This window comes from Macaca nemestrina, chromosome 3 (genome assembly GCF_043159975.1).
Source record: "Macaca nemestrina isolate mMacNem1 chromosome 3, mMacNem.hap1, whole genome shotgun sequence".
NCBI classification, from domain to species: domain Eukaryota; kingdom Metazoa; phylum Chordata; class Mammalia; order Primates; family Cercopithecidae; genus Macaca; species Macaca nemestrina.
The window spans coordinates 139,387,895-139,414,197 of NC_092127.1; the positions used below are offsets into that span (position 1 = coordinate 139,387,895).

The 26,303-nt window shown below is 41.9% G+C and overlaps 1 protein-coding gene across 6 annotated transcripts in view; it reads left to right on the top strand.

Moving 5' to 3' along the window:
* LOC105477254 (shroom family member 3) overlaps positions 1–26,303 on the top strand; it is a 356,760-nt gene that overhangs the window by 215,374 nt on the left and 115,083 nt on the right. Inside the window, exon 2 of one of the 6 annotated variants that reach the window (XM_011733669.3) lies at positions 6,431–6,526. The exons of 4 other annotated variants lie outside the window; for them this stretch is intronic. The gene's annotated coding sequence lies outside the window, so the exon portion shown is untranslated. Of the gene's footprint in view, positions 1–2,284; positions 6,527–26,303 lie in introns of those variants that run through there. One more of the 6 variants, XM_071093528.1, reaches the window with a different exon arrangement.

Sequence of the window (26,303 nt, forward strand, 5' to 3'; positions counted from 1 at the left end):
CAGAGTGATACCCTATCTTTAAAAAAAGAAAGAAAGAAAAACAAAAAACCAATACTTAACTTTTCATAAGTGTCTGAGTAACAACCCCTGTGGTATCAAATATTGTGGCCTGTTAAAAGTAAGAGATGAAATATTGTAGAGTATTTCTTTATGCCAGTGATTCTTTGAAATGGATGGCTAGGCTGTTAAAGACCTGGATTTTTTTTAGCAACCACCTCCTCACCCTACCCTTTACTGCCATCTTGATGGAGTCATGTTTATATGAATTTCTTCAGATTGCTTTGAAAGAGCTCACTACTTCCCTCCTCCACTGAGGATTTAGGTACCCACTCCAGATCCAGATTTGGTTTTGTATCACTAGAAAAATTGTAATAGAGTAGATCTATCTGAAAAGGCTTTCCTTGATTAGAAACTGTGACCATGTAGATTAAGATATGATTATAACTTTAGACTTACCTGGAGAAGTTACTGCTAGAATATACAAGGCAACATGTGGTGGTGGACATATGAAGGTGGAAAAATACATTAGATGTCCTTATATCATTTTCTAAAAAGCATATGATTGGGGGGAGGCTGTATAGGAGAGTATCACAGAAAATTATCACATACAGGAAACTATTGTCAAAATTAACAGTGCCCCTCAGTCATTGACTAAATAAAAAAAGGAGGACAAAATTCTTTAAGACAAATGAACTTTAAATAAAGGCCACTAATTATAGCAGGGAATGTGTTGGATAAGAGTAGGTATATGTAATTACATAGTAATTATGTTGAAAATGTAATCACATGCCACCGGCTAGCTAGTTAACCATTTTGCTGGGGGATGAATTCAACCTCAGCAACCATCTCCTTCTGATCTCAGAGACCCACGTTGACTTTGTTAGAATGTGTGATATGGTTTCTTCTTAGAAGGGTGACTTTTTTCTGACCAATTAAAAAGTGCTGCTTTGAGGATATTGGAACCCATACTCAAAGGGATAAAAGGAAATTGAAACTTCTATTAAAAGGAGCTAATGATGCCTGGAGCAGTGAGGATTAAAAAAGAACAAAGTCAGTTTTAAAAAGATCCCCCAAATCAAAGAGCTGCTTCTCTCATCAAATACCAGAAGACAGCAAAATGATTTTTAATGAAAAGTGGGGCAATGGATTCAGCCTTTTCCCTGGATCCTGGGGCTTCAATCAAAACCAGTTGAGTAGTTTTGAGCAAAATTCTTTGAACATTTGGGATAATTATGCTACATAAATTTGACATGGTGTTATAAAAGGTAAACTAGCTTTTCTCCCAAATTAGATAGTCAAGAAAAATATCAGAAGGATAACTCTAAAAAATCATACATATAAGAGTGCTTTATAATTGATTCCCCATCTGACACAAAATAATTCCTGGGTTAAAATCTAGCATTTTGATGATAGACGTGTAGGAAATCACTGTCAAAATTGTCCTGTGGTGGACAATTGTTAGGTGATTGCTGTGATTGTAATTAGCACAACCTTGGTAGGTTGTACATTCCTTAATACACTTTATTATCACCATCTGTATTAGTCTACTTGGGCAGCCATAACAAAATACCACAGACCATGTGGCTTGAACAATAGAAATGTATTTTTGACAGTTCTGGCGGCTGTAAAGTCCAAGAACAAGGTTCTTGCAGAATTCAATTTCTGGTGAGGGCATTCTTCCTGGCTCGCAGGTGGCTTCCTTCTGGTTATGTCCTTACATAGCTTTTCCTAGGTGCATATGCTTGGAGAGCGTTAAAAAAATGAACTCTCCAATGTCTCTACTTATAAGGATACTAATCCTGTCTGATCAGGGCCCTACCTTTAAGACCTTATCTCCAAATACAGCCACAGTGAGAGTTAGGGCTTCAACGTGAGAATTTGGGGAATACTATAAACATTTAGACCAGCAAATCAAAACTACAATGAGATATCTCACCCCAGTTAAAATGACTTATATTCAAAAGACAGGCAGTGACAAATGCTGATGAGGGTGTAGAGAAAAGGAAACCCTCATACGCTATTAGTGGGAATGTCAATTAGTACAACCACTATGGAGAACAGTTTGGAGCTTTCTCAACAAACTAAAAAGAGATCTACCATATGATCCAGCAATCCCACTGCAGGGTATATACCCCAGATAAAGGAAATCAGTATATCAAAGAGGTATCTGCACTTCTGTGTTCGTTGCAACATTCTTTTTTTTTTTTTTTTTTTTTTTTTTTAAGTATTTTTATTTTATTTTTTTAACAGAGTCTTGCTCTGTCACCCAGGCTGGAGTGCAGTGGCACGATCTCAGCTCACTGCAACCTCTGCTGCCCAGGTTCAAGCGATTCTCCTGCCTCGGCCTCCCAAGTAGCTGGGGTTACAGGCGCATGCCACCACACCCGGCTAATTTTTGTGTTTTTCATAGAGATGGGATTTCAGCATCTTGGCCAGGCCAGTCTTGAACTCCTGACCTCATGATCCACCCATCTCGGCTTCCCAAAGTGCTGGGATTATAGGCATGAGCCACTGTGCCAGCCTCAACATTCTTTACAATAGCTAAGATTTGGAAGCAACTTCAGTGTCCATCAACAGATGAATGGATAAAGTAAATGTGGTACTTATACACAATGGAGTACTATTTAGCCATAAAAAAGAATAGAACCAGTCATTTGCAACAACATGAATGGAACTGGAGATCATTATGTTAAGAAATAAGCCAGGCACAGAAAGACAAACATTGCATGTTCTCACTTATTTGTGGGATTTAAAAATCAAAACAATTGAGCTCATGAACATACAGAGTAGAAGGATGTTACCATAGGCTGGGAAGGGTAGTAGCGGGCTTGGTGGGGAGGTAAGGATGGTTAATGGGTAAAAACAAAATGGAACGAATAAATAAGACCTACTATTTGAAAGCACAACAGAGTGACTATAGTCAATAATAACTTAATCTTATATTTTAAAATCACCTAAAGAGTGTAATTGGATTGTTTGTAATTCAAAGGAAAGAGGCTTGAGGGGGATGTGGTTATTTCACATTGCATGCCTGTATTAACACATCTCATATACCCCATAAATATATATATCTACTATGTACTCACAAAAAATAAAAGTAAAAGTATTTTTTTAAAAAACCACTTAGTCCATACCACCATCCAACAATAAGCAAGAAGTCAGGAAATCCCTAGGCTTGTCAAGGAGCTAGGTTTCCTGCTACACTTGGATGTCAATGGCTAATGTCTTTGCCACTTAAAGAATAGTTGGGAGGGTGGCTGTCAAGCAGTCACGAAACCTAAAAGCCAGCTAGTGCTGCATTTTCAATTTGTTTGAATTATAAATGAATTAATTGTCGAAGACAAAGAGCATAACCAGTAGAAGCCTCCTCCTTACAAATTTGCTTGAACTCCCAAAAGATATGTTTAATGGCAATGTAACCAATGGGGAAATTCTCTGTCATAAACCATCAGTTTTGAACATGAGTCATCTATACAGCAAATTGGGGTATTGACAAAGGAAGCTTCACAGTGTCCAGCTTTACTGCCCCTGCACTTCAACCTGCTATGGTGGCTAAAATCATTATTTTAGAATTGAAAAGTTTTTCTAGAAAGCTGGTCATTTCTATTTATACTGGGACTCAAAGCTACCTAAGGAGCCCAGGATGCCTCATCTCAGCTTGGAAATTCTAGAATTAATTATGTGTTTGAGGATGAATTAAGTGTTAAATTCAATTCCAGAAAGCACACAACCATTTTTGTGCTCATATGTATTAGGCTGAGGCAAACTTACCCAGTGTTGGCAGTTGGTTTAGTGGTTTAATAATTTGAGCTAGATAAAGAAAAAGGGAGTTGTTTGAGACAAGAAAGATGGCTCTTCTCAAAAGTAAAAGACATCTGGACTGATAAGAGGGCAACTGAAAGTGGAGCTAAAGATAACCAAGAGAAACTGATCATAAATTTGCCTCAAGGTTCAGACAGGGGGTCATGCCGTTGAATTATAGACAGGGGTCATGGTGGCAGCTTTAGAACTTGTGTCCTGATTCTGATGCCTATAGGCAGCCTCCATCATCATGCACCCATCTCCAAACATTGGGAGGTTGAATATGCATATATGAAAAGAATTGCCCAGTATAAACATGTATTATAGGTTACATACAGTTCATGGGACTATGAAGTCCCTGAGAAGTAGCTCAGCCTATGTCCCATATCACAGGCTCCTGCCTTAACTGTGTTATGTCAAATGGCCAATAAAACTCTTGCAACAGCATAAAAGTTTTTTTTTTTTTTGAGACAGTCTCGCTCTGTCACCCAGGCTGGAATGCAGTGGCACGATCTCGGCTCACTGCAAGCTCTGCCTCCCAGGTTCACACCATTCTCCTGCCTCAGCCTCCCAAGTAGCTGGGACTACAGGCACCTGCCACCACACTTGGCTAAGTTTTGTATTTTTAGTAGAGACAGGGTTTCACCATGTTAGAAGGGATGGTCTCGATCTCCTGACCTCGTGATCCACCTTCCTTGGCCTCCCAAAGTGCTGGGATTTCAGGCGTGAGCCACTGCGCCCGGCTGCACAGCATAAAAGTTTTAATTTTTACATTTCCTTATGATCCTAGGGAGGCCAGGCCTTCCTGGAGAGGGTATTCCAGGTTATGAGTTCATGCAAAGTAAGAGATGTAAGAGATACACTTGAGTCTCTCTCTCTCTCTCTCTGTGTATGTATGTGTGTGGTGTGTATAAGTGTGTGTGTATATATATACACATATACACACACATATATAAAATATATATATATGACTCAAAAAACATTGGCTGGTGAGCTAATATATGTTTACCCTTATGATCCAGGCATTCTAGCTGGTTGTTGAGGGATGTAGACCTGGAGCAGATATATCATGGTGTGGTGAGAGAAGAGATGAGAGGAGAGGGCCATGCATCATATTCCATTGATTCTGAGTAGGTCTTTTGCTATACTTACAGTCTGACTTCAAAACTAGAACTGATTTCCCTTAAGTCTCAGCCTGTGAAATGAGCTCATATTATGAAGAATTGCTCAATAAACTTAAAGAAGTATACCATACAATTATATGGTTTATATCGAGTATGATAATCATTTCTGCCACTTGTACCACTAAGCAGTCAGGGTTAGGAATCCTATATTGAGTTCTTCCATGTGCCAGACCTTGTTCTGGATCAGGATTTTTCAGCCTTGGCGCTGTTTCTGTTTGGGGTTGGATAGTTCTTTGTTGTTAGGGGCTGCCCTGGGCATTGAAGGATGCTTAGTAGCATCCCTGGCCTTTACCCACTAAATGGTAGAAGCATAGCCCCCTCCCCCAGTTGTGACAACCCAGGTGTCTCCAGACATTGCTGGATGTCCTCGGGGAGCAAAACTGCCCCTGGTTGAGAACCAGCATTCTAGATACATGACATGTGGCATGACATGTGGTGTATGCAAAAAGCATGAACTGCAGAGTCACATTCTTGTCTTCATTTCTTCATTCATTTTATTTAACTAATTAATTTTTTTGAGACAGTCTCACTTTGTCACCCAGGCTGGAGTACAGTGGCATGATCTCAGCTCACTGCAACCTCTGCCTCCTGGGCTCAGAGGCTCCTCCCACCTCAGCCTTCTGAGTAGCTGGGACTACAGGGCCATGCCACCACGCCTGGCTAATTTTTGTATTTTCAGTAGAGACAGGGTTTCTTCATGTTACCCAGGCTGGTCTCAGACTCCCAGACTCAAGCAATCTGCCCACCTCAGCCTCCCAAAGTGCTGGGCCTATGGCCCAGCTGAGCCACCACGCTCAACTCATTCATTTTATTTATTGAGCCTTTGCAACACGCCATGAACTGTACTAGGTGATGGGGATACAAAGATGAATAAGGCATGGTTTTTGCCTTAAGTAGAAGACTCTAGTAATGGAGAAGAACTCATACATAGCTAAATTACCAATCAATGTGGTAAATGTAACAAAATAGACATGGTAACAGGCTTGGGTGGAGAGTTCCTAACCCAGCTGGGCAGTAGAAGCTGGAGGCATCAAGGAAAGCTTTCCTGAGTTGCCTGGCCTGAACTGAGCCTTAGATAAGTGGGTGGAGGAGGTGAGGACACTGAAGCAGAGGTGTAATTCAGTGAAGCAGAGTTAACATTGAAGCATAAGGTAAGACACAGGTGAAAAAGCCTGGTGTGTGTTGAGTGTTGGGAAGGGAACATTAAAAGTCTGCAGAGGTAGACAGGTGACCTTGTCTGGCGTTCTGAGAGTTTATACTTTATTCTAAGAGGTGGGGAGCCATTGAGAGGCTTCAAGTAAGGAAGTGGTTTTTGTTTAAACCGGTTGTTTTGACAACCTCTACCTGCTGGACTCAAGGGATCCTCCCACCTCAGCCTCCCAAGTAGCTGGGACTACAGGTATGTGCCACCATGCCTAGCTAATTTTGGTAATTTTTTTTTGTAGAGATGGGGTTTCACCATGTTGTCCAGGCTGCCATGCAGAGAACGGACTAAAGGAGCACAAGAGTAAAAGCAGGGAGACAATTTAGAAGGCCAAGAGGTAATGAGGGCTTGAACTAGGGCAGTGGGAAATAGGGGACAGGATTTGGGAAATATTTCAGAGATAAAACAGTATGATTTAGTGACTCTTTTGATACAGGAGATGAGGAAGAGGGGGAGGGTTCAAGGATGATTACCTCTCACAGTTGGGGTGCCACCATCATTGCCTATCCTATAGGAAATATATAGTGAGGGTAATTATTTATGCTATTATATTAACTTATTTATCCCCACTTTGCAAATGATAAAATTGAGGCTCAAAGGAGAAAGTTGCTTAGCCCAAAGTCACACAGCTATCGAGTAGAGAAGCCAGGATTTGAGATCTATTTGATTATCTGACTTCCAGCCTATCATACTATGTGGCTTTGGCTAAGTATGGATTAAAGTGGTGAAAATGAATCATTCAGAAGTGGGCGTAGTCGACTTGGTTACTGTTGGCCTTTATGCTTGGCAGGTACTCAGTATTTGTTGAAGAAAGGAATGATTTTAATGACAATTATACTAATATATTTACATATCATTTTCATGTATTTCAAATTAGAATCCATGAGGGGAAAAATAAATAGCTTATCCAATATTACATGCAAATATCCCCCACCTGAGCTGCAGCTTTAGTCTCTTCTCAGGTTCCTGCAGCTACAAGTGAAGTCTTGAGGTCCCCTACTCCATTGTTCTGCCTCTGTTTAATCACTCACCATGTTCTCTTTAGACACAGAGCTAAGGACACAGGTATAGCAAATACTTGTTAAATGATTCAGTCATTTATATATTTTTAGCATCACCATTACATTCTGGGCCAATAAGAGGACCTTCAGTCCTATTGTCATTTCTATCCAAAACTATTAAATGTTACCAGGACCAAGAAAGACTGTTGGGCAGGAAAAAAGGGAAAAATGCCACTGGGCTAAAAGTAGAAACTTATGGATATTGTTAAGATAAACACAAAGAAATTCCTGTGTTACTTTTCTCTAGGGTTGCTCCCTTAACCTTTCCGTCTCCAAGTCCAGACTTCAAAGCTCCAAGAAAAAACAAGATACAACAGTGTAGGATTAGCTGCCCAATTTACTTATATTTTAAGAAAGTGTCCAAAAAGGCCAGTTAAGCCTGTCTGACAGCAGTGACAGGTCTCATCGTCAGAAATTTCAAGAATGATTATAGCCTGTGACCTGTGATGGCTCCAAAGGCCATAGGAATTGCCAGGGAACGTCCCTGGTATTTATCTCTCAGGATCACCTTCCCTCTCACTGCTGGGGGAGTCAGTTCTGGACCTGGATGGAAAAGGATTCCCAGTACCCCAGTTAATATAGCTGCTTACATCTGTTATCTGTGCACGTGAGGTTTTATACTAGACCTGAAAATAGAGAGACAGTCACAATTTTGTATTCATGAAATTAGAGACTCATGTAGACCATTCTGCTGTGGCCCATTCTTACCCTGCTGTATCAGAGATTCCTTGGTCTGGAGTCAGGGACTCAGGCATGGTGAGGGCGCCAGGAGAGCCGGCAGGGAGTTCCTCATTTCTTATTCCTGCTGCTCCTGCTTCCGTTCCAACTACAAGGAAACTCATGGAAATATTTTTAGTGCATTTGTGGTACCAGAGCCCCTCACCATTCCCAAGACAAGGCTTGACTTTCCATCCCATACTATAAGCAGAGTCTTGTACTATGGCTCCTCTTAGGAATTACTGCTGGGCAGTAGGTTATTAATAGTAATAGTTCACACCCAGTCCAATTTAAAAGAAACAGATTGTTTCTTTTAAAAAATCTTCTCTGCATTTAAATTACAGGTATTTATAATGTTTCTCCACTTCTTACCTAAACACTGGATATTCCTTCAGGTTAAATGCCCTTGAGCTATATTTTTCTTTGCCTGCTGGATTTTATTCACTCTTCATATCTCAGTGTCATAGGCCCTTTCTAACCCTCACTGAGTTGCATAGCACCTGGAAAAAGCCCTTCTCACTCGATTGTAATATAATTGTCTGTTAAAAACCTTAACATTTCTTTGGGAGCAGAGGTGGTTTGCATTTATTGTAGTATCTCCAATAAGGCACATGCAGTGGGATGTCAAAGAAGGCTTGAACTGAATGGGAGCACATCCTAACATGCAGGGGTTTTGCAGGCCAGTAGACATGGACCTGTACCAATGTCCGTCTCTTACCAGCTGCATAATGGAAACATTACTTATGAACCCACATGATAAATGGAAATAATCATCTTACCTTCAAGAGTTGTGAAAAGTCAAACACAGTTCCTGGCACAAAGTAGATGCTTAATAAATATACATATTCGCTGGGTGCGATGGCCCACGCCTGTAATCCCAGCACTTTAGGAGGCTGAGGTGGGTAGATCACCTGAGGTCAGGAGTTCGAGACCAGTGTGGCCAACATAGTGAAACCCCACCTCTATTAAAAATACAAAAAAATTAGCTGGGCATGGTGGTGGGCGCCTGTAATCCCACCTACTCAGAACGCTGAGGCAGGAGAATCGCTTGAACCCGGGAGGCAGAGGTTGCAGCGAGCTGAGATCGCACCATTGCACTCCAGCCTGGGCAACAAGAGCAAAACTCCATCTCTGTCTATGTGTATATGCATATTCATTTGATCATTATACTAAGTTGAGGATTAAAAATTCTTTCCAAAACATTTATGCAAGGCTGTTGATGGATGGTGAGAAGTCTTAATCTAAGTATCAACATATTTTCTGAAATAATTTTGAACACTGTGAGTGGCAGACTGAAAGAAACACAGTATTTGAAGTCAAAAGACTTGGTTTGATTCAAAATTTTGTGACCTTTCCTCCTGGTGAGTGACGTATACACTCATTTATAGCCATTCATGATGTTCAAAGCTATTTGCCTTAACTTGTCCCTGAATATACCTGCTCATTACTAGCGCTAACACTTTTAAGTAGAATATCAGTTACTCATTTATAATTGCTTTCTTTCGGTTCCAAGTGTGCTGTGCTCTCCTAAAGTTCCCAAACAGTGAGGGTGCTGCTGTTTAGGGGCAGGGGGTCCCCTTGGAGTTTAGGTTCTGTTTCTGTGGTGCAACAGTGACATCCATTGGCCTGTTATGCTAATTATAGAAGAAACCTGCTTCTCTGCTCTGTGCCTGTTGAATTTTCTGATATAAAGATACAAAGAGAACAAACTGTCTCTGGGCCCAAGTAAGACAAGCTAGTGGTCAACACCTGGTCCCCTGCAGATTGGGCTGGTTTCAGGACCCTTCCCAAGGATACATGTTCTAAGATCAGCACCAGCTGGGTGTTCCCTTCTGGTCATGTGGAGACAGTCCTGGAACTGGTCCTCTCCATGGAGTTCAGTACATTCATTGGGCTGTTGGGAAACCATTGGTTTGGGCTCTAGCCTAAGCCAGGGCAAATCACTTTGCCTCTGGACTTTTCCACATTGATAAAGTGAAGTTGATAGCAATACCTGCTTTGAAGTTACCAAAGTGCTCTTCCATGCATTTTATAATAACTTCCCACAATCCCACAACAATTGTGAAAATTAGGAAAGCACAGATCAGATCTGCTTAGCATCCACCGACTATGAGGATGTGAAGCTGAACACCAAATTACAGGGTTTCAAACCTTAAGCCTTGATGACTTATGCTTGCTGCCTTAGTTGGAATTAACGAAATCATTACAGAAATTCCTGCTTCATTTCTGGAAGAGCCCTCAGGGGAGGTTCTAAAAATGGAAAATCAAAGGAAAGGCTATGTGGCTGGATGTGAGAGATTGAGCAATGAGTCAGTATCTTTAAGTAGAAAAAGATTTACATTGCTGGTTTCCATCTCCATAAAGAATATAACAGGAAATAGCAAGACTAAAAATATTTATTTTTGCCTAGTATGTGTCAGATACTCTGTTAAGCATTAAGAATGGAGGATAAACTAGACAAACTGTTTCATACCATCTAGAACCTCATTGTCAAGTGAGGGATACAGAGCAGGAACAGTGAACTATATATAATAGCGTGGTAAGTGTTACATCAAGCATTCCTGCAGCATGCTACCCTTCCAAACCACCTCCCATGTGTGTATGTGTGTGTGTGTTTGTGTGTGTGTGCATGTGCCCGCATGTGTGCTTGGTAGGATCCAACTAGTGACTAATGTAGGTACCCCTGGATGGATAAACAGAATAATAGTGTTAGTTCAACTGGAAGCCAAAACCTCAAACATTTTTCAATATCAAAACCAAGCAGATTGCAAAACTGACACATCAGATACATACCACATACAAAAACAAAACCCAAGGATTCAATTGTACTTTGTATCATTTCGTAGTAAATCTTTTTTTGGAAACAATTAGGGAATTCGTAACTAATTTGTGGTGGATGTAGCAAAACCCAGCACTGACTCACTGGTAAAGTCTTTTCAAAGCACTGTTATGATTAAACAAAAAAAAAAAAAAAATGGCTCATCTAAAAATGGATCTCATTTAGATCCCATTCTTCCTTCTCGGTTGGTCCCCTAGCAGGAAAAGCTTGGTTCTGGTGTCCCCTCTGATTAAATGGTCTCATTGGAACCCTCATTGTAAATACTCAAGGCCCATCCTTCAGCCACCTCTCCTCTCCCTCAAAACACTTCCTGATGTGAACTGACTGTTCCTCATTGGAGAGCCTCAAGTGGATGGACCACTCCCCACTTACAGGTGGAACTTTCTGAGGACAGAAGCCAACAGCAAACCCCAGGCACCTTGCCAAGAGGCCAGGCCCCATAACTGAGTTCTTTACTCCCCCACCATCTAGCCATCTGGGCTCCTTTGGAAAAAGTGGAGCCCACAGTTTAAAACATCACTGCTCATATTGGTTATTTGGATTTAGAGCCATACGTTAGACATACTGAGATTTTAGCCTACAATTGTTGGCTCTCTTTGAAATTCTTACGTATGTGTAATAAGCACCAAAGTGTATGTCAGGAATCCAGTGAAGTTACTGTGGGCTTTGAGAAGCCTTTCTTTCCTCCTCTCCTGTCCTCGCCTTGCCTCACCTCACCTCTCCTTTCCATCCTTCCTTTCCATCCTTCCTTTCTTTCCTTTCTTTTCTTAGATGGAGTCTCGCTCTGTTGCCCAGGCTGAGGTGCTGTGGCATGATCTTGGCTCACTGCAACCTCCGCCTCCCAGGTTCAAGTGATTCTCCTGCCTCAGTCTCCAAAGTAGCTGGGACTACAGTTGTGCGCCACCACACCAGCTAATTTTTTTTTTTTGAGACGGAGTCTCGCTCTGTCGCCCAGGCTGGAGTGCAGTGGCGCGATCTCGGCTCACTGCAAGCTCCGCCTCCCGGGTTCACGCCATTCTCCTGCCTCAGCCTCCCGAGTAGCTAGGACTACAGGCGCCCACAACCGCGCCCGGCTAATTTTTTGTATTTTTAGTAGAGACGGGGTTTCACCGTGGTCTCGATCTCCTGACCTTGTGATCCGCCCGCCTCGGCCTCCCAAAGTGCTGGGATTACAGGCGTGAGCCACCGCGCGGCAACCAGCTAATTTTTGTATTTTTAGTAGAGATGGGGTTTCGCCATGTTGGCCAGGCTGGTCTCGAACTCCTGACCTCAGGTGATCCACCCTCCTTGGCCTCCCAAAGTGCTGGAATTACAGGCATGAGCCACCATGCCCAGCCTGAGAAGGCTTTTTTTAACAAAACAAGAAAAGATGGGTTCATTTTGACTGAAGCAAACCATCTAAAACATGCATATGCTAAAGAAACCAAGAATGAAGCTGTGCAGGGGTATTCCCAGAGGCTGTGCTCAGATGCTGGGTACCACTCGGAGGCCACCAGACTCGAGAGTGCGAAGCTCACTGCTCCTCCCCACCTCACACACACCTCTCTCACACACATCAGGGCACTGCCACCCGCCTCCGTGCACCCCAGCCCCCTCCAGAGCGCTTCTTGCTTGGGAAGCTCCGGTACCATCAGCATCTTCACCATTCACCTTTTAGCAATTTGTACTTGGGCATAGAATAAACCCACAAGGACCCCTTTGCAGGACTCTCTGATTAAGTGCATACACTGATTTGAGGTCCTCTGTGGAGGTCTCACTGCCCAAAAATCTTTCACCCAGCTGCTTAGGGTCCCATATCCCTCTATGAGGGGCTCATCCATTTGAGTTAATTCTTACCCTGTCTGTTTTTAAATAGCTACCCCTAGGAGAGAGTCATCAATACCTCAGTGATAACTAGTCTATGATATATTGGTTGAATTAGTTTTTAAATTTGTTTTAATTAACTTTTTTTTGAGATGGAGTCTTGCTCTGTTGTCTAGGCTGGAGTGCAGTGGAACGATCTTGGCTCACTGCAACCTCCGCCTCCCAGATTTAAGCAATTCTCCTGCCTCAACCTCCCGAATAGCTGGGATTACAGGTGCCTGCCACCACATCCAGCTAATTTTTGTATTTTTAGTAGAGACGGGGTTTCACCATGTTGGTCAGGCTAGTCTCAAACTCCTGACCTCAGGTAATCCACCTGCCTTGGCCTCCCAAAGTGCTGGGATTACAGGTGTGAGCCACCATGCCTGGCCTGATGAGTTATTTTTTTTCATTTGTGGGTGGTTTTGTTTTTTTGAGACAGAGTCTCACTCTGTCACCCAGGCTGAAGTGCAGGAGCACGATCATAGCTCACTGTGGCCCTGAACTCTTGGTCGCAAGTGATCTTCCTACCCCAGCTTCCTGAGTAACTGGGACTACTGGTATGTACCACCATGCCTGCTTCATTTTTTATTTTTTGTAAAGACAGGGTCTCATTGTTACCCAAACTTGTCTTGAACTCCTGGCCTCAAGTGATCCTCCTGCCTCAGCCTCCCAAAGTGCTGGGATTACAGGTGTGAGCCACCGTACCTGGCTTAATTTGTTTTTAAAGATATTTTTATTGAGAGATAATTTATATAAAATGTATGAATCTTAAGTATTCCAGTTCCATGAATCCTGACAAATGTATTCACTTGTGCAATCCACATCCCTATCAAACTATAATCCATTTTCATCACCAGATAAAGTTTCTTTGTGCCCCTTTCCAGTCCCCTGTGCACTCCCAGGCACCTACTGTTCTGGTTTATTTCACCATAGATTAGTTTTTTCTATCCTAGAAATTTGTTAAATGAAATAACACAATATATACTTTTTTTTTTTTTTTTTTTTTTGAGACGGAGTCTCGCTCTGTCACCCAGGCTGGAGTGCAGTGGCCGGATCTCAGCTCACTGCAAGCTCCGCCTCCCGGGTTCCCGCCCTTCTCCTGCCTCAGCCTCCCGAGTAGCTGGGGCTACAGGCACCCGCCACCTCGCCCGGCTAGTTTTTTGTATTTTTTAGTAGAGACGAGGTTTCACCGTGTTAGCCAGGATGGTCTCGATCTCCTGACCTCGTGATCCGCCCGTCTCGACCTCCCAAAGTGCTGGGATTACAGGCTTGAGCCACCGCGCCCGGCTATATACTCTTTTTTGTTGATATTTTTCACTCAATGTAAGGTTTCTGAACTTTATCTGTGTTGTTGCTTGTATTAATAGTTCATTGTTTATCCATTCTCCTACTGATGGACATTTGGACTATGTCTAATTTGGGGCTATTATGAATAAAACTGCTATAGATATTAGTGTACAAGTATTTTTGTAGACATATGTTTTCATTTTTCTTGGGTAAATACCTAAGAGTAAAATGCTGCATCATAGGGTGGATGTGTGTTTGATTTTCCATACCATTTTCCAAAGTGTGGTACCATTTTGTTCCATAACCTTCCCAACATGTGGTATGGCAGTTGTGTTAGTTTTCTATTGCTGCTTAACAAATTATCACAAATGAAGTGTCTTGAAGCAGCCTCGATTTATTAGGTCACAGTACTCTAGGTCATAGCACCTAGAGTGCATGGCACCATTGGGTTCTCTACCTAAGGCCTCACAAAGCTGAAATCAAGGTGTAGACTGAGCTGGGCTCTTATCTGGAGGCTCTAGGGAAGAGTCTGCTTCAAAGCTCCTTCTTCTTGTTGGTTGAATTCAGTTTCTTGTAGTTGTAGGATGAAATCTCTATTTCCTTAATGGCTCTCACCCAGAGCTGCTCTCTCTGCTCCCAGAGGCAGCCTGCATTTCTTCTCATATGGAACCCCACACACCCATCTTCAAGTCTGCAAGATGCATTGAATCGCCTCATGCTTTGAATCTCTCTGCCGTCCTCTTCTACTGCCATGCAGAGAATAAAAACTCTGCCTTTTAAAAGGCTCACCTGCCTGGGCCAAACCTACCTGGATAATCTCCTGTATCTTAAGATTCATTGACTTGGGACTTTAATTGCATCTGCACTTTCCCTTCACAATCAATGTTTGAATAACTAGGGGACAGGAATCTTGGGCCATCTTCAGAATTCTGCCTACCATAGCAGTCCATGATGAAGCCCTAAAATCAGGATCACTTTTCATTATCCAGTTGCTTAAGAATTCATGTATATTTTCCTTCTAAACAAGCGTACCTACTGTAGTTTCAGTAATTGCACTGCTGTGGTTCGAGCTACTTGAGAGGCTGAGGCAGGAGGACTGCTTGAGCCTAGGAGTTCGAGGCTGCAGTGGGCTATGATTGCGACACTGCGCTCCAGCCTGGGTAACAAAGCAAGACCCTATCTGAGGGAGAGGGAGAGGGAGAGGGAGAGGGAGAGGGAGAGAGAGGGAGAGAGGGAGGGGGAGAGAGAGAGAGATTCACAGAGTTGGTTACAGAGAGCCATGTCTCTAGATTCCTAGCCTAGAACGCTGTCTACTACACTCTCATCACTTCTTGCTTCTAGAGAGTGTCTAATCCTATAAGGGGACTTTGAGGTTTGGTAATTTAAATCACCATGAAAGTCTCTGGAAATCTAGAAAACATTTATGGAAAATCATGCATAGATAGTTCCAAATCAAAATTTTTAAACTGGCTAAATCTATTCCAAGAAAAGTTGTGTTTTGGCCGGGCACAGTGGCTCAAGCCTGTAATCCCAGCACTTTGGGAGGCCAAGATGGGCGGATCACGAGGTCAGGAGATCGAGACTATCCTGGCTAATACGGTGAAATCCCATCTCTACTAAAAAATACAAAAAAACTAGCTGGGTGAGGTGGCGGGCGCCTGTAGTCCCAGCTACTCCGGAGGCTGAGGCAGGAAAATGGTGTAAACCCGGGAGGCGGAGCTTGCAGTGAGCTGAGATCCGGCCACTGCACTCCAGCCTGGGTGACAGAGCGAGACTCCATCTCAAAAAAAAAAAAAAAAAAAAGAAAAAGAAAAGTTGTGTCTTGTCAGCTTGAAATCAACTGGGTAGGAAGGAGCCATTGGGTCTGGCATGTTCATGCCTAGATGTTAAGATCTTAGGATTTCTCGGTTGTGTGTTTGAAATCTCATTCAACCTGGGGACCCTGCATTTCTCCCTAATAGATAATAAGTAATCATAGGCCTGACATTCAAGATACTCTCATAAGCCTTTTATTTTTCAAGATGGATTCCAGAGAAGTTGGTTGTGAAGCTATACAACTTGCTAAGTCAAGACTAGAATCCAGGTTTCCTTGTTGCTATACACCAGAGGTAATAACCAGCAGCAAACAAGCTCAATCTCTGGTGAAGCTGTGCTTTGTTTGGCCCATAGATTGTTGTTGTTCTTGTTGATTTGGAGATGGGGTCTCACTATGTTGCTCAGGCTGAACTCCTGGGCTAAAGTGATCCTCCTCCCTCAGCCTCCTGAGTAGCTGGAATTATAGGTGCACACTGCTGCACACAGCTTTGGTTTTTAATTGGATTAATTTTTTCCCCAATATTTAAAAATTGGAAAACTTTACATAAACATCCAGATGTCCAGCATTTTTCTGAAAAGTTGGGAACTCAGGTAGCAGTGGACCCACTTTCTGCAGTGTAACAGTTGGGTTAGAGTGGTCCTTTTAAACAGGACACAAGGCCTTCAGTGGCCACGGTCCAACTGGTTCACTTTCCCCATTTACCTTCTTGGTCTCTGTAGGAACTTGAGTCATGACACCTGCCTCACCCCAAGCTGCAGTTCTGAGACACCTGGTCTGACTGTTCGAATAATTTCTTATCTGGCCTATACATACCAAGTGTGTTTGGCTCTCATTTCCTGGCAGTTGAAAATAATAAACCAGATTTTCAAAGCGGGTGAACTACTTGCTGGCTGTAAGTCTGGCTTAACTGAAAGAATACTTGCTGTGTAGGCCCATAGTCAGTTACCACATGGGATCCTCCTGGCTGTCAGCATTCATGTAATTTCAAAAAGTATCCCTTTCCTTATGTGCCAGCTTACTCCTCAGAAAGTTCTGACTTTCAGTGAATAAAACATCTGGTATTTGTGAAGTCAAAGAGTTTGCCTAGAAAAGCCGCTTTCTCATCTAAAGGGCTTACTGAACCTGACTTCTTTGGAGAACATCTGTGTAGCCATATGAAATGAATGCAGGCAGTTGTTAATTGATAATAATTCTTGAGTTTATGCAGCCAGAATCTTTCATTGATTAATAGTTGTGATTCTCAATCTTAGCTGCACAGGACAATGATCTTGAAAGCTTGTAAAAATAATGATGCCTGTGCTACAATTAAAATAGTCATGATGATGATGATGCCTGCCATTCATCCCCAGAAATTCTGTTTCAGTTGGTTTGAGGTTGGTCCTGGGCCTCTGGGTCTTTATGCTTTTGTTCCTGTTGTATTGTTTTATTGTGGCAAACACACACACACACACACACACATACACACATACATTAAATTTGTCATCTTAACCAGTTTTAAGTATATAGTTCAATAATGTTAAGTATATATAATGTTAAGTATATATTATATGTTATGTATATAATAACATAACAATAATGTTAAGTATATAAAAGTTATTGTGCAATCGAGCTTGATAACTTTTTTATCCTGCAAAACTGAAACTCTATACACACTAAAAACTCCCCATTTCCCTCTTCCACACCCTCCGGCTGCACTTTGGTTTTAAAGGCTTCCAGGTGATCCAGCACGGTGGCTTTTGCCTGTAATCCTAGCACTTTGGGAGGCCGAGGTGGGCAGATCACTTGAGCCCAGGAGTTTATGACCAGCCTGGGCAACACAGTGAGACCACATCTCAAAAATATATATATTAAAAAAATAAAGGCTTCCAGGTGATTCAGATGTGCCTCCAACCTTGACTTGGAGGGAAGGATTCCCACCTCAAAGGGGTTCTAAGGGTTTTACAGTTCTTACCAGGGTTTCCACAGCTGCCAATACCATCCACAAATAGGTGGGATGGGTTTTTTGTGTACACAATAGTACAGGACTTCTGATGAACTTGAGTACAGTTAGCCTCTGTCTCAGGCCTCCAACTGTGGAACCACCTCAACTTGGCTGCAGTTTTGCCTATAAAGTACTCAGTCATGCCATGTGGCCTGGCTGGGATCCATAGTTTTTTTTTTTTTATCTCCTATCTCTGCCATTGATAGCTTGTGTTTGATTTCTTGACCCACCCTCAATACCAGTTGAGGGTGGGGCACCTGGGAAGGTGTACCAGGAAGCTGTGGCATTCCAAGAGTTCTTTGGACTTGGACTTGGACTGTCAAAAGAACCAGTCATCTGGAAGAGAGCCCAGATCCATACAGATTTCCTGCACCAGCAGTGGTGAAATTCAAGGCTTTGCCTGGAGTGCTGGACTGTTCTATGGATTTGGCTGCTTTTTGCCACATCTACAATAATTAAAATGGTGTTTTGTGATGTTTGGGGCTGTTTAAGCTTACTTATTTTATTAACTTGATTCCTGGCACTTTCATCTGTCTCTCATGATCCCAATAGAATAGAAACATTGTCCTGTTCTGGTAGTTTCCATGAGCTGCCTGCTTTGTTTATCTGTGGAAAACAGTTGTTTTGAGAAACAGATTCAAGTTGATGGAGTTAGGACCTGGCTTGCATCCTTTTTTGTACCATAAAATTCAAAACCTCTCTCTCTTCTTTGCTGGTGTGTGTCTAATCTTTCTCTCTGCCATCAGGCGTGACATCCTGACCCCACGCCATACCTTCATTCCCTGATAAGCGCTGCCCGGCAAGTTCTGCTGCATCTATGCTGACCTACCTGACCTGGCATACTATAGAAATCTTTAAGTGCATTAGGACGTTCCAGCTGAACACTTTTATCACAAAACCAAACAAGACTGGGTCACCTTTAGGACCCCTGTGGATTACCGGGAAAAAAAGAAAATTTTATGAGGAAAATTTGGGGCCGAAGTGTTTGTTGACTTATGGTGGTACCTCTAAAGTCCTTAAAAAAAGAGTAATTTTCTGCATTGTCGGTCTAGTGTTTAAGAAAAGTCCAGTGATACCCCAGTATCAAAGCTGCAGAAAGTTCTGGCCTCACTCATTGTAGCTGGAGCTTTGCAGGTTTAATCTTGGACTTGTTCATGTGATTACGTCTATTCAGATGCATCAATAGATTACAGCTTGCCTGGTGTAATCACGGCTCACTGCAGCCTCAACCTCCAGGGTTCAAATGATCCTCCCAACTCAGCCCCCTGAGTAGGTGGGACTACAGGCATACACCACTGTGCCCAACTAATTTTTAAATTATTTTTTGTAGAAACAAAGTCTCACTCTGTTGCCTTAGCTGGTCTTGAACTTGTGGGCTCAAATGATCCTCCCTCCTCAGCCTCCCAAAGTGCTGGAATTACAGGCATAAGCCATCATGCCTGGCCTGTTAGGTGTTCTTTATAACATTTTTTTTAAGAAGAGGAAATGCTAAGCAAATAGATGTTATTGAAATTGTAGTGCAAACCAAAATGAGAATGTGGGATGATGTTATATGAAGTATGATAAAGATCTTTCAATTCTTGTATCTTAATTTCTTAAAAGGAAATACAGAGCAGGCAGGGACTCAGAGGTATCTGCATACCCATGTTCATCGCAGCATCATTCACGATAGACAAAGGGTGGAAGCAACCCAAGTGTCCATGGAGGGACAAATCAGTAAACTGTGGTATAAACATTCAATGGCCTATTATTCTGCCTTCAAAAGGAATGAAATCCTTTTATAGAATATGGCATAGGTGAACTTTGGGGATGTTATGCTAAGTGAAATAAGCCAGTCACAAAAGGAAAAATGCAGTGTAATTCCACTTATACAAGTTACCTAGAATAGTCAAATTCATAGAAACAGAAAGTAGACTGGTGGTTGCCAGGGGCTGGGGAGTGGGAGAATTGGACAATAATTGTTCAGCAAATACAGAGTTTCAGTTTTACAAAAGGAAGAGAGTTCTGTGGATGAATGCTGGTGATGGTTGTACAACAACATGAATGTACTTAATGCCCCTGGACTGTACACTTACATGTGGTTAAGATGGTTCACTTTATGTTATGTAGGCTGGTTTTTTTGTTTTGTTTTGTTTTGTTTAGACAGTTCTGACTCTGTCACCTCTGCTGGATGCAGTGATGTAATCACTGCTTACTGCAGCCTCAACCTCCAGGGCTCAGGCGATCCTCCCACCTCAGCCCCCTGAGTAGCTGGGACTACAGGGATGTGCCATCATGCCCAGCTAATTTTTAAATTATTTTTTGTAGAAACAAGGTCTCACACTGTTGCTGGTCTTCAACTCATGGGCTCAAGTGATCCTTCCTCCTCAGCCTCCCAAAGTACTGGGATTACAGGTATGAGCCATCATGCCCAGCCTGTTATTCTTTACAACAATTCGTTTAAAGGGGAAATGTTAAGCAAATAGAAGATGTTATTAAAATTGTTGGCTGGGTGTGGTGGCTCACGCCTGTAATCCCAGCACTTTGCTAAGGCAGGTGGATCACGAGGGCAGGAGATCGAGACCATCCTGGCCAACATGCTGAAACCCCGCCTCTACTAAAAATACAAAAAAATTAGCTGGGTGTGGTGGCGCCCGCCTGTAGTCCTAGCTACTCGGAAGGCTGAGGCAGGCGAATCGCTTGAACCGGGGAGGCAGAGGTTGCGGGGAGGCGGAGGTTGCAGTGAGCAAGGATCACACCACTGCCCTTCAGCCTGAGTGACAGAGGGAGGCTCTCCGTCTCAAAAAAAAAAAAAAAAAAAAAAGGTTGTGCACGCAGGGTGGGGGGAGAGAGCATATAATGTCACGCACCCTCTCTCTTGTCCACCGCTGCAGCCTCCTTCTGCAGCTCCTGGTGCTGCTTGTGTACTCGTTCGGTGAGAACCTGGTACCCCTTTTGTGAAGTGGCAGCTGAGGAGACTCCGGCGCTTGCGATGGCGAAAAGCCCAAGGAAGGAGTCAAGACTGAGAACAACGATCATATTAATTTGAAGGTGGCGGGGCAGGATGGTTCTGTGGTGCAGTTTAAGATTAAAAGGCATAGGTCGCGCGCGGTGGCTCACGCCTGTAATCCTAGCACTTTGGGAGGCTGAGGCAGGCAGATCACCTGAGGTCAGGAGTTCGAGACCAGACCGGCCAAAATGGTGAAATTCCATCTCTACTAAAAATAAAAAATTAAAAAATTAAAAAAAAAATTAGCCAGACGTAGTAGCACACGTCTGTAGTCCTAGCTACTCAGGAGGCTGAGGTAGAATTGCTTGAACCCAGGAGGCGGAGGTTGCAGTGGGCCAAGATTGCACTATTGCACTCCAGCTGGGGCGACAAGAGCAAAACTCTGTCTCAAAAAAACAAAACAAAACAAAAAACAAACAAACAAACAAAAAAACAAAGAGGCATACATCACTTAGTAAACTAATGAAAGCGTATTGTGAATGACAGGGATTGCCAGTGAGGCCGATCAGATTCTGATTTGACAGGCAACAAATCAGTGAAACAGACACACCTGCCAAGTTTGAAATAGAGGATGAAGATACAATTGATGTGTTCCAACAGCAGACGGGAGATGTCTACTGAGAAGGCAACCTGCTTCATTACTCCAGAACTCTTCTTTTCAGACCAACATGACATTCTCAATTAGAAAACTGCAATTTGATTCCACCAAATCCTGACTACTACAGTATAGTTTTCTCTATTATTTAATTTCCCCCTTCCCCGTTCCTTTATTGCACATAAAGTAACTGGTATATGTGCACAAGCATATTGCGTTTTTTTAACTAAACAGCCAATGGTATGTTTTGATTGACATCACATGGAGATGGGATAGGGAAAAACACTGACTTGTGAAAATGCCCCCTTTCTCCTTTAGTGGTATGCTCATTCAGCTCTTATCTTTCTATTCTGGTAAGTTATTTTGCTTTTACTGTTTTAACAAAAAGAACAACAACATAAAAATCCTTGCATACCTTGTTCAATTGGAGAATTTTAATGTTTTTCATTTATCCTTCTTAAACCAAGGACAGTTTTATAACTTTTTTGTACGTAGCTCTTACATGTAGGGGAATCTGTCTTTAAGTAGGGATAAATTACTCTAAAACAAACAAACAAAAAAGGAATCTTATGGCTGGGCTCAGTGGCTCACACCTGTAATCCTAACACTTTGGGAGGTCGAGGCAGGCAGATCACTTGAGGTCGGTAGTTCGAAACCAGCCTGGCCAACATGGTAAAACCCTGTCTCTACTAAAAATACAAAAAATTAGCTGGGTGTGCCTGTAATCTCAGCTACTCGGGAGGCTGAGGCAGGAGAATCGCTTGAACCCGGGAGGTGGAGGTTGCAGTGAGCTGAGATCGGGCCACTACACTGCGACAGACCAAGCCTCTGTCTCCAAAAAAAAAAAAAAAAAAAAAAAAAAAAACAGAAACAAAAACAAACAAAAAAACCCCGAGAATCCTAGATACTTTGCCCTTCAAGTATCTTGTTTAAATAAACTTTTTGCTTAAAATGAAAAAAATAATTGTTGTGCAAACCAAAACGAGTATGTGGGATGTTACATGAATTTCTCTGGTCAGATTTATATAGAGGCGAGCCTAAGTCACAGAGAATTGTTTTTATTATGCCTGAGGAATGCATCTTAAACACGGGACATGCTGCTCAAAACTGGGCCTAACTTTGTTAGATGTTTTAAGGAAACTAAGGTTCCACATCCATGTGCCTATCTGCCAACAGGGCACACCCACACCATATCTCATAGGCACTTGCTTCAGACTGAGGTCATCTTTCTCATCAAAGCTGCTCTCTTTCTAGTCTTCCCCATTTCTGTGAATTAGGTATCATCACTCATTAGTTGCCAAGCTTGAAATCTGGGCATCTTCCTTGCCCCCTTTGTTTTTCTCACAGCCTCACACATCTAATAAAAATTAACAAGGCCTCTGTCTGTCCACTTCAAGACTTTTACACAAATGTTCAAAGCAGAATTATTCATCATAGACCAAATAATCCAAGTGTTCATCAACTTGTAAATGGATAAATGAAATATTGTATTTCTATACAATAGAATACTATTCTACAATAAACAGGAATTAACTATTGAAACATGCTGCAAAATGAATGGATCTCAAAAACATTATGCTAAGTAAAGGAAGCCAGACACAAAAGATTACATATTGTGATTCAAGTTATTTGAAATATCTAGAAAAGGAAAATCTATAGAGACAAAAAGGAGACCAGTGATGCCTGGGTTAGGAGTGGGTGCAGGGATTGGGCCTGAGGGAATTTTGGGGGTGATGAAAATGTCCTAAACCTGGATTATGGTGATGGTTGCAAAACTCTATCCATTTGCTAAAAATCATTGAATTGTATACTTTTTTTTTAAAAAGGCATGTTATTTGAAAAATAACTTAGATATTCTATATTGAGTCAAACAGATTTATTATAGAAAGAAAAGCAAAGGGCATAACTGTATAAATCAAGAAAGAGATTTTGGCTAGGTGCAGTGGCACATGCCTGTAATCCTAGCACTTTGGGAGGCCAAAGCAAGTGGATCACTTGAGCTCAGGAACTTGAGACCACCCTGGGCAACGTAGCAAAACCCTCTCTCTACTAAGAATACAAAAATTAGCCGGGCATGGTGGTGCATGCCTGTGGTCTCAGATACTTGGGAGATTGAAGTGGGAGGATCACTTGAGCCTGGGAGGTCACAGTGAGCTCAGATCATGCCACTGCACCCCAGGCTGGGTGACACAGTGAGACCCTGTATCAAAAAAATAAATAAAAATAAAAGAGTTTCAAGAAAGATTAACAAGACTTAGCCACTCCACTTTCTAATTTTTCTCCCTGTCCTCACCTCTCTTTTAATCCCGTCTGCTATTACTCTAGTTTAACCTATTTATTTGTTTGTTCAACAAACATTTGACCACCTACTATGTGCCAGGCACTTTCCTAGATGCTTGAGGTATAGTAAACAAACCAAGCAGACCCCTGGCCTCATGGAGCTTACATGCTGGCAATAGAGGGGCCAACATCACCTCCAGGTTGTACTCCCATGGCTGTGCCCTGACTGTTCTCCCTACCTCTGGCCTTGCCCCACTCCATCAGTGTCCACTACAACCATAGTGATCCTTCAAGATTGCAGATCTGATCCTGTCCCTCTGCTTAAAAACTTTCAATGGTTTCCAGTTGCCTTTTGGATAAACTTCAAACTCCTAACCAGGACCTGACTGTAGCTGTGTATCTGGAGCTGGCGGGGCCTTTGTGCCCAGGCTGTGTGTGCCAACCATAACCACTTCCTCCTTTGTGCTCTCCTCCATCCATACTGGCATCTTCCCTTTCCTAGGTCTGCCAGCCCTCTTCATTCTCTTTGCTAACCCAACTCCCATTTAATCTCTATATCTCTGTTTAGAATCCTTTTGTACTCCCTCAGTTCCAGTTTAGGGGGCCTTCCTATAGTTCCCCAGCCTGCCAGACAGATTTCATCACACAGTTCCCATGGAAAAGAGATGCACAATAAAACATGTTAATAAAACATGTTAGGTGAATGAACAGCCAGAAACATCCAGAGAGAGACAGGTTGAGCCGATACAGGTTGAGTATCTCTTATCCTACATGCTTGGGACTAGAAGTGTTTTGGATTTCAGATTTTTTTTTTATTTTGATATGTTTGCATTATATATTTACCAGTTGAGCATCCCTAATCCAAAAATCCAAAATCCACAGTGCTCCAGTGAAAATTTCCTTTGAGCATCACGTCAGTGCTCAAAATGTTTCAGATTTTGGAGCAGTATGGATTTCAGATTTTTGAATTAGGGACACCCAACCTGTATTGACTTTTGTTACTTATGTGATACCATGGCCCCCCACGTTTAAGGGAAAGGGTGTTTTTCAGAGTTAGGAAACAGGAGTTTTATATACAATTTCCATGAAGGACACAGTGAGAAAGAAAGTCAAGATGATTTATCCCTCTAAAAAAAAATGAACATAGCAAGATTTTCCAGTCTAATTCTATAAATGAGATTAACAATGAAGTGATATGCATACAAAGTGCTAAGGTCATTTGGCTAAAAGAAACTAAGGTAATATTTTCAGAGAGAAGAGAAAACCAGAGAATAATTCTATCCCTATTGTTGACATTGAAGATATTGCTTCAGCAGGCATATATCTTAAATGTTTTAATTAAATTCTTTTTACTGGAACTTATTCTGTTACTTCAAATTAGGGACCAAAAAAAAAAAAAAAAAAGAAAAGAAAAGAATACCGTGTTTCTCTCTGTTCACCAGCTTCTTTTGATAGGGACAGTAAGCTCAAACTGTGTGGCAAGTTGACTTGAAACTTATTTACTCCCCAAAGAAAAGCTAGTTCTATTTTACTATTTTGTAAAGGATACCTGCATTTTAATTTGGTGAAAAAATATTACTTGCCTTAAGGGGATTCTGCCTTATTACCCTTAAAAAAGTTCTCTTCCCCCCAAATTTCCAAACTAAAGGGAGCATACATCAAAACAACATTTGCTGTCTGTCACTTTGATCAAGAAACACCCATTTCAAAAACAAACTCAGAACTAGGCCAGATTTTTTTTTTAAAGTCCCTTCCCGAATTAAATCAGTCAATATAAACAGCTCAGCCTCCCCACTGGATAAGAAAGAAAAAATGGGATGGGGTGAGGGTGGGTAGGTAGCCCAGGTAATAAGTAATTGAGTTGGGTTCCTTAAGCTTCTCATTTTGTCTGTCGCCATGACTGTCTTCAACTGTTGGCTCTATGAATCTCTATCAGACTTGAGTTGGAATCACACTGTGTGATTAGGGACTTAATATAGTCTTATCTGGGTCTTCAAAAGCTTCTTTTGCCCTTATATATTATACCAAGGTAATTTAAAAAATAATCTTATTGGCCAATGGTTTAGAAAGAAAGATTTTTTTCTGAAGAAGATCCGCAGTTCTCCTCTCTGCTTCTGTAGTCTTATATTTTTCTATTTTTTGTCCTTTTTGTCCACATAAAGAGAAAGGATATTTAAGGTTAACTGCTAGGCAGCTTGCTGAGAGAAAAAAGGCAAGGGTGGAGGAGTAGGGTAGGGTTTAAATAGCAGCCAAATTGAGCAATAGTGTATTTTCCTCTGAATTTGGCTATTTTCTTCTTTTTCACACTTGTTCTTTACTGTGTTTTTGTTAAAAAAAAATTTTAATTGTGATGAAAAACACATAACATAAAATTTACCACCTTCACCACTTATAAGCATGCAATTCAGTAGTGTTAAGTATATTCACATTGTGGTACAATAGATCTCCTGAACTTTTTCATCTTGCAAAACTGGAACTCTATATCCATTAAACAACTCCTGTATCCCCACTTTACTGTTGTTTTAAAAAATATTTATTTATTTGTTTATTTTGAGACAGGGTCTCACTTTGTTGCCTAAGCTACCGCACAGTGGCACAATCATAGCTCACTGTAACATTGAACTCCTGGGGTCAAGTGATCCTCCTGCCTCAGACTCCCAAGTAGCTAGGACTACAGGCATGTGCCACCACACCCAGCTACTTT